We start from the raw sequence: 9116 nt of genomic DNA on the forward strand, positions 1-9116 counted from the left end.
AATGCATGCGGTTGTTCTTCCACCTTGCTGCAGTTACCAAACGAAAATCCGAGAGCTTCTTGGTTAAATAGCTGACCGCCGCTGCCGCCACCACTAATCTTCCCGGAGTGCAGATCTTCTTATAAAAAAAAAAAACCACGGATAATTCATTTTTAATTACTATCGGATCAGAATTACAATCTATGATTCCTTCATATGTTTATTGTCTCCAACATGTTATAGCTTGAGTTGGAACTGACGACCAAAGGTCCTTTGCTCAGCATCCGACAACTTGAACACTTGCTTACTTCCGGTGACTTCCGATTGTTTGTTCTAACATAAATTATAACTTGATAAGGACCATGTACCCATAAAAAAATCATAATTAATTATAATCGAACATAATTATGATCTAATAGCAATTTGAAATGGACCATTCCCTAATCTATGTTTTTTTACCAGGAGATCTCTCTCATCTCCCTAACACCGTCAGAGGAGATAAATGATGTCCAAATTCGATTAAATAAGCAACTTTATATAAACTTTATTTAAATAAAAAAATTCTATGTAATATATAATATTTTTTTTATATACACTAGATATATAAATATTTCGACTCCCTATTTTACTAACAGTTTACTCTATGTAGATGTATCTTTTCACTAATAATTCAATCGTTATATCTTATATATAAATTAAATTTAAAAGTTAGTAATCGTCCATAATTTATTTTATTTTTATTTGCCATAAGATTAATTGATGAAGGTATTAGAACGAATGTATTCATTTTTTACTATCATGATCTGATTAGAATGATTTAGATTAGAATCTGATTTTAAATCATATGATGTATACCCCAGATTACATTATTAATTGTCTAAAAATGTTAAAATTTTATAATATATATATATATACCCCATATTATATTATTATTTGTCTAATTTAAATTAACTAGTAATTTAAGTACATAATAATACTTAATAACATTTATATTTATATTTTTATATCATACTATGAATAATATAAAATTACTATTAACATAATGATGGGATGATAAGAAGTGGCCCATCTTGGGAAAAGTCTTCATCACAATAGAGGTCAAAGTCAAAGCGATCAACACCCCTATCACAGGTCACCCCGGCGAGTGGTTTGCCCGACCAAGATATGAAAGGCTCGATCTGGCATCATCACTAACTCGGCCACTAGCTGAGCTAAGACGCTCAAGACAAGAATGAACACTAAGTATCTACAGAAGCAGGTCGAGCAGCTACCTCGCGCGACCTTACACCAATGATCAGATCAGCGGAGTAGAGTCATAGCCGAGCAGACTACATGCGGACAACACTACTATAGCCGAGCGGCTACCCAGCCCAGTCAAGATACACATACATCAACCTGACAGTGGAAGTATCGGAAGAGCGGCTACCCCGCTCGACCAAGAAGTAGATTTATCAACCAGACAACAGAGACTCCAGCCGAGCAGCTATCCCGCTCGGCCCAAGAATGGGCGACACTTGGACAGGACACTCCCAGTCGGCCGGCACCCAAGGGGAAGCGCCGCTCACGCCAATCCCCTTCCATCGGGCTCTGTTCCAAATCCCCTCGGAGATAGCCCAAGCGCATCAGGTGCGGGGATCATCTTCTAAAGAGGCGCTCTTTCGAGATGCACGGAAAGGAAAAGCGGCCCAGAGCGCTGCATCCCCTTAATGGATCAATGGACAGTTCTCAGAGGAGATCTTACAAGACCCCCTGCCTCGGCACTACACCCGGTTGGCGATCGGGATGTACAATGGGGCAACCGACCCAGATGATCATCTGGATCGGTTCAACAACGAGGCTACGCTGCACCAGTACACAGACGGAGTAAAATGCAGAGTCTTTCTCGCGACTCTCTCTGGATCGGCGCAGCGATGATTCAGGAGGTTGCCAGACGACTTGATATGAAGTTACAAGACTTCCGAGCCGCTTTTCAGCACCACTTCGCCAGCAGCTGACACTACCAAAAGACAAGCGTTAGTCTCTTCGCCCTGAAGCATGGGCCTAAGGAAGCGCTTCGAGCATACATTCGACGCTTCAACCAGGTGGCCATGGATATCCCCTCGGTCTCATCCGAGACTATGATGAATGCATTCACTCAGGGGCTCGCCGAAGGAGACTTCTTTCGCTCACTCATCCGGAAGCCGCCCCGAAACTTCAACCACATGTTGAAAAAGGTCAACGAGTACATCAACGTGCAAAAAGCCCAAGCAGCCAAAAGGAAAGAGGCGTCGACTGAGCATTCGACATCGACCAACCTACAACCATATGCCGCCCAAAGGACCGAAGGCTGAAGGAGCACAACTGCATCAAGAGACCAAAGCACATGCCGTGCAACATGTAGCGTTTGGTCGGCCCAAGGCATCCAAGGGCAAGGTATGGACACCTATGTTTTGCTCGTTCCACCAGTCGGCAATGCACAACACGCGAGACTGCCGAGGACAGACGTCGATCATTAGCCGACTGACCCCCAGGGGATATCGCCGTCGCTCTCCATCTCCTAATCGAAGGGACTGCTGCCGCTCGACCGAGCGACAAGAAGAGAGAAGGTAGCCCGAGCGCCATCACCATCAGCGAAGGGAGGAAACCGATCTCTCTAGGATACAGGCTGAACGGAATAAACTGTCCGCTCGGGAAGAGAAAAATATAAATAATGCTTCCCGGGGAGAGATAGACATGATTGCTGAAGGGCCGACCGGTGGAGATTCCAACTGGGCTCGGAAATCATACGCTCGGTGGTTGGAGATACACACCGTCAGGTGCAGCAAGAAGAAGGCCGAAGGGCCTTAGATCAGCTTCGACCCCAGCGATCTAGAAGGGGTCGAAATCCCTCACGACGATGTTTTGATCATCCGAGCGGTGATCGCCAATTACACCATTCACCGAACCTTCGTAGACACGGGGAGTTCGGTGAACATCATTTTTAATAATGCGTTTAACCAGCTGCAGATCGATCGCAACGAACTGCTGCCCATAGCGACCCCGCTTTACGAGTTCACGGGCAATGATGTCTTGCCGATCGGCCAAACAAGACTGGCCATCTTGCTGGGAGAAAAGCCGTTGAGAAGGATCCAGATCACAAACTTCATAGTGGTGGACGCGCCATCGGCCTACAACATCATTTTGGGCCGACTAGTCCTCCACGAGTTCCGTGTTGTAGTATCCACTTACTGCCAGAAGATAAAATTCCCAGTAGATGACCAAGTGGACAAGGTCAAGGGCGATCAACTGCCGCTTGGCGATGTTACGTAGAGATGGTCAGGGCCGAAGACAAGGCAGCATGGAAGGCTCCACGACTAGAAGTAAACCCTATTACTGAGAAGCCTCCTACCTTGATATATGAAGAAAAGGAGGAGGTACAGATCAACCCAAGCCAGTCGGAAGCCACGACTTTCGTGGCTGCCGACCTAGAAGAGAAGAAGAAGGCGGAATTGATCCTTTGCCTCAAGAAAAATTATGATGTGTTTGCATGGTTGACACATGAGCTGCCCGACATCTCCCCGAGCGTGGCCCAGCACGAGTTGCACGTCCGACCGGACGCACGGCCGGTCAAGAAAAGGAAAAGGGATTTCAGCGCCGAGCAGAACGTGGTCATCCGGGCGAAGATAGAAAAAATATTGGAGGTTGGCCACATCAGGGAAGTCAAATTCCCAAGCTGGCTTGCCAATGTGGTGCTAGTCTCCAAGCCGAGCTGTCACGCCCCGGAGGAGTCCCTGTCCGAAGAAATTTCGACAACATCTCCCTTGTACGACGGACAATCTGAAATTTTCTACATCGCCCTCTGGGCCACATATACCTCGGCCAACACGGCCGGAATAATAACAATAATATAAACAATCACCCACGCAGTTAATAATTTAACAAACTGTAACAGTGATAATATGACTCAAAAACAACTCTACTCAACTACACTCATAAAGCTCAAAACATATTCCTACTCCACAACACTCATAAAACTCAAATCCGACGATAAGATCAACTTGCCTCTTTTGCCGTCCAGGCAGGCATGTAGCAAAACAAATCCAAATAAAAACTCATCGACAATGTCCATATAAAATCCAAGTGTATCAAAATAAAACAAGTCTCAACATAGTCTAGTAAAAGACACCAAAAGACAAATAAACATCCTCGTGGACTGCAGGGGACTAGCGACTGAAACTCCTTCGGACAACATCAACCTGAAAATAGCAACGGAGGAGGGTGTGAGTCCAACACTCAGCGGGTAACAACTGATATACATAGTAAGGAAATAACATCTAGCATTAATCATGCGTACAGTCTCCTGACGTAATAAAGGTAAATGCAAACTGAAACAAACAGGATAATACTGTACTAACTAGGACCTGGTACAAGGATAAACAGTCCGAGAGGTATAGAAATCCTGAATGCATGGCAAGCATGGGCATCCAACCAATATGTAGTAAATAAATGCAGCAAACACAATCACAAGAAATAAATGCATCAATGCGTATGATGCCTATGACATGTCTTGGTCACCCCTACTCTCCAGTTAGCCGTCTCACATATGATGGTGAGACCGAGTGGGTAGGGCTGTGACAACCATGCACTCTGTCATCACTACTCCTGATAAGTGACCGAGTGGACAGGATGCTGTCGGAGTACACCTATCCTCCTACCCCAAATCATAAATGGGGGAGCTCAATGCTCTCATCTCCCGGTACACGATGATGGGGAGGGATCCCTATCCTGCTACAACGTTGCGTCACACTAACCCATGAGTGGACCAACGGAGCCCTTGACAGAGCACTTGCTGCAACACACCCTGCCTGAATATACCACTAACCCATGAGTGGTCATGTGTGCAGATACATGTAACTGGCGATGTGCTCAATAATAATGGAGCCGATAATCGCACAGCATGCAATCATGCGAATGGTGCATGACACTAAGCATGGCAAAATTACTTAGCAACATAGCAATAATCCAGATACATATAAAATGTGTACTATCGGAAAGTGAATCAATCAAAGTACACATACCAGATAAAGTATCAAAAACCCTAGGTCCTGAACATGATAAATAGCATGGTTGTGTCACTACCTCTATAAATAGGCATAATCAGGTAAACACTAGCATGATGTGCAAAACAAATAAACAAGCAAGCATATAACAGGTCAGGTAGTGATCAACCGAAACAGATAACAAAACACAATCATTGCCATGTGTTATAAATATTACTATGCATATCAAATGACATAAAGTCAAAGTACCCGCCTCCAAATCGAAAAGTCCAAACTGGTAGTCGAGATACGCGTCTCGCGTCAAAGTCCTATATCAAACATATAGATATATTTTATTTATCTACAATTCTTATAAATAGCTAAATAAAACCTCTAACCCTAAATTAGGGTAAAACGCTAATCATACCAGTAGACAAATTCCAAACCTAATCCATATATATATATAACCTACATGAACATTTCTTGCTAACATAACTTAATACGAAACTTACCAATTCGAAGACTTCTCTGTTGACTCACAACATAGGATGGTCGCTGCTGGAAATTGGTGGTAGGAGCAAGATAAACTGCTACTGCCCTCTATGCGATTTGCCCCAATCAACACTAATCCCTAAATGTAGTTCCTACATTCCAAATCAAACCAAAATTAACAGTCAGCTAAGTATAGATCAATCACCTAAAATTCTGATCAACTTAAAGTTGTACCTGATCTAACAATACCTAGCTCTTCCTGCGATGGCTCATTGCAAATCGAAGAGTTCGCTGAATTGTTGATTTAGGCAATGCTTGATCTGACTGCCAGCAAAAACCACAGCCACCCTGGGTAAATATCAAGTCGTGGTGAAGGTCAGTGCTAGGGCTCAGAAAAGTGGAGCCTACTGTGGCTCTGTGCTGGCGATGAAGAGTCTCGGCGCCGGCGTGATCAAGGCCAAGAGGAGGCAATGGGCCGAGACGCCGTGAACCGGTGGAAGAAGCAAGATGGCGTTCGGCAATGGCGCGCAAAGGAAGAACTAGGCTCGGCGCGGTGGACACACGGTGCCGGTCGGCTGTGGGTGACAACGGCGGCGCAAGATCATAGGGGAGGCCGGCGGTGCTAGGGCACGACCCAATTGATGCTTGCGTTGCTGGACGGTGTCGGCCGATCGACTCCCTTATGGCGTCGGCGTCGGGAAGAAGAGAAGAAAGGTGGAGGCTCGTGGCTCGCTAGGGTACAAAAGAAGGGAAAGAGAAGAAGGAAAGGGGCTCGGCGAGGGAGAAGTGAAGAAGAGGAGAAACTGTCGCGTGCGCGTGCGGTTAGGGCTTCGGCGTCGGGTTCGGCAGTGAGGGAGAGAAAACGGCGAGGAAAGCAAATAAGAAAAAAAAAAGAAAAAGAAAGGAAAAAGGAATAAAGAAAATCAACATTTCCTCGTTAAAACGGGATAGCCTAAACATGCTTTCCCGGACCCCATTTTTATCCCCGTAAACTCGTCCATACGAGCTCCGAAAAATTCTCGAAAAATTTCCAAAAATTTCATAAAATTCCCTTATTAATATTCGCCTATTTTCGGTATTTTACATTCTCCCCTACTAATAAAAATTTGGTCCCTAAATTTCGTTATCTACCATCAGCAAGTACTAACAATAGATATAAAATATAAATGTTGAACGGTAAATTAAATCACATACCTCAAGTGAAAAGATGGGGGTATCGAGCTCGGATCGTATCCTCGAGCTCCCAAGTAGCCTCCTCATCCGAATGATACTGCCATCCGACTTTAACCAGTCGGATAGTCTTGTTCCGTAACTGACGCTCCTTCCGGTCCAAAATCCGTACCGGAACCTCCTCATAAGTGACGTCAGGCTGAACTGGAACTGAGACATCTGTCAGCACATGCGTCGGGTCAGGTACGTATCTTCTCAGCATAGATACGTGGAATACATCGTGGACGCCTGCTAGGGACGGTGGTAGTGCCAGCCGATAAGCTACTGCTCCAATCCTCTCCAGGATCTGGAAAGGGTCAATGTACCGCGGAGCTAGCTTACCTCTGAGGCCAAATATCTTCACCCCTTTCGTGGGTGAAACTCGAAGAAATATATGGTCGACTGTAGAGAACTCCAAAGGTCTGCGTCTCCGATCAACATAACTCTTCTGGCGGTCTTGCGCCTTTGACATCCTCCGTCTGATAGTGCGGACCAACTCTGCATTTTGCTGTGCTCTATGAGGTCCCAACATCTGGGCCTCCCCAACCTCATCCCAGAGGGTGGGTGTCCGACAAGGCCTACCATATAATGCCTCAAACAGGGTCATCTGGATAGCCGAATGAAAGTTGTTGTTGTAAGCGAACTCTACCAATGGCAAGTGATCCTCCCAACTGCCTCCGAAATCTATAACACACGACCTCAGTAGGTCCTCTAAAGTCTGTATGGTCCGCTCTGACTGTCCATCTGTCCGCGGATGGAAAGCTGTACTAAATCGGAGCTGCGTGCCCAAGGCCTGCTGCAGACTCTGCCAGAAACGAGACGTGAACCGGGGGTCTCTATCCGAAATGATAATCAAAGGAACACCATGTAATCTGATAATCTCCCGGCAATACAGATTTGCTAATCGATCCAGAGAATCAGTCCTCCGGATCGCTAAGAAGTGCGTGGATTTGGTTAATCGATTAACGATTACCCAAATCGCGTCATGGCCTCATTGTGTCCTCGGCAATCCCACCACAAAGTCCATAGTAATATGTTCTCATTTCCACTCAGGAATAGGAATCCGCTGAAGTAATCCAGCAAATCTCTGGTACTCAGCCTTCACCTGTTGACAGACAAGACATCTAGCTACAAATTCCGCGATGTCTTTCTTCATACCGTTCCACCAGTAGGAACACCTCAAATCTCGATACATGCGGATCCCGCCTGGGTGGATCGGAAATCAAGAGCGATGAGCTTCCTGAAGTAGCTCCTGCAAGACCGGATGAGACTGAGGTACGCATAATCTGCCTCGGAAGTATATAATACCCTCCTCGTCTCGTGTGAACTCGGTCTACTGCCCGGAAGCTATCTGGCTGCAAATAAACTGCAAATGTTGATCACTGGCCTGGGCCTCTCGGATCCTCGTCATGATCGACAACTAAGCAACCATGGTAACAAGAATACCCTGCTTTGTTTGTCCCTGCTCCTCAAGGTCAAACTCAGAGAAATCCTGAACCAAGTTTCTAACTGAAACTCAGTGGCAAGCCAAAGTCCCTCTGGATTTCCTGCTGAGTGCATCGGCAACCACATTAGCTTTCCCCGGGTGGTAGCTAATGGTACAATCGTAATCCTTCAGGAACTCCATCCATCTCCTCTGTCGGAGATTAAGCTCCTTCTGAGTGAAAATATATTTGAGACTCTTATGATCAGTGAGAATCTCAAATGTAATACCGTATAAATGATGCTGCCAAAGCTTCAGAGCAAAAATGATGGCAGCTAACTCCAGATCATGAACTGGGTAGTTCTTCTCATGCTCCTTCAACTGTCGAGAAGCATAGGAGACTACCCTGCCGTGCTGCATCAGAACAGCGCCCAAACCCTGAAGAGACGCGTGGGTGTAGAGTACAAATCCATCCTCTCCAAAAGGTAAAACCAAAACTGGTGTCGACACTAATCTCCGCTTCAGCTCCTGAAAGATGGTCTCACAATCCACGGACCATGTGAACTTCACACCTTTCCTGGTAAGATGTGTCATTGGCATAGCAATACGCGAGAAATCCTCGACAAAACGTTGATAATATCCGGCCAGCCCCAGAAAACTGCGGATCTCCTGTACTGACTTCGGCTGCTCCCAGCTGGTGACAGCCTCGATCTTCTGAGGGTCTATTGAAATACCTCTGCTCGAGACCACATGTCCCAGAAAATCGACTGAAGATAGCCAGAATGTACACTTGCTGAACTTCGCGTACAGCTGATGTCGTCGAAGAGTCTCCAAGACTATGCGAAGATGCTGTGCATGCTCCTCCTCGGAATGCGAGTAGACCAATATGTCATCAATGAAAACGATAACAAACTGATCCAGATACTCAAGAAAGACGCGGTTCATCAAATCCATAAACACCTCTGGAGCATTGGTAAGCCCAAATGGCATTACCAAAAACTCATAATGACCATATC

The sequence above is a fragment of the Zingiber officinale genome, chromosome 2B, assembly GCF_018446385.1.
Source record: "Zingiber officinale cultivar Zhangliang chromosome 2B, Zo_v1.1, whole genome shotgun sequence".
NCBI classification, from domain to species: Eukaryota; Viridiplantae; Streptophyta; class Magnoliopsida; order Zingiberales; family Zingiberaceae; genus Zingiber; species Zingiber officinale.